The sequence below is a fragment of the Marmota marmota genome, unplaced genomic scaffold, assembly GCF_001458135.2.
Source record: "Marmota marmota marmota unplaced genomic scaffold, marMar, whole genome shotgun sequence".
NCBI classification, from domain to species: Eukaryota; Metazoa; Chordata; class Mammalia; order Rodentia; family Sciuridae; genus Marmota; species Marmota marmota.
The window spans coordinates 12,749,166-12,749,865 of NW_025999968.1; positions in this window are offsets into that span (position 1 = coordinate 12,749,166).

Below are 700 nucleotides of genomic sequence, written 5' to 3' on the forward strand. Positions count from 1 at the left end.
TATATATATATATATATATATATTATTGTTCTTTGGTCTACATATTTTTTGTTCTTTCCACTGTTTATTTTACACATTTGTTAAATTTAAGCTGTTTTGATTATGAAGAATATAATAGATTTCAGTATCTGGTGAGGCTGGTCCTGCCTCATTGCTGCTTTGTGTGTGTGCATGTGTGTTTGTGGGTGTTTTCTATTTTTGCTTATCTTTTTCTGTTTATGGAATCTAGCTATATAAAAATAGTTTAACATTGGCATCAATTTATGATATTGCATTTTCCTATTGAAGTACAGTATTTCCTTTTCTTTTTACTCAAGTCCCAATTTTGTGTCTTTCAGGAAAACTGGAAAGTTTTTCTCCTATAATTTTTCACATTGTTATATTTATTGCTAAGATATTTCTCTTTTGTGGTATTAGTGTAAATGGGATCATCTCTTTTATTTTTCTCTGTAATTGTTCATTGCCTAAAAAATGAGCATATTGATTTTTACATGTAATTTTATATCTTGCTGCTATGTTTAATCTCCTATGGATTCTAGGAGTTCTCTGTTGAATCTATTTGCGTATTGTAATAACTTTTATATAATTGCAGTGATTACTTGCTTTGAAGTTTAACTTGCTCATCTTTAGCCATCTTTGGTTCTTTGTGTATTTGATATACCTTCAAGTGTCCTGATGGTGTCCTTGCAACATGTCTTTT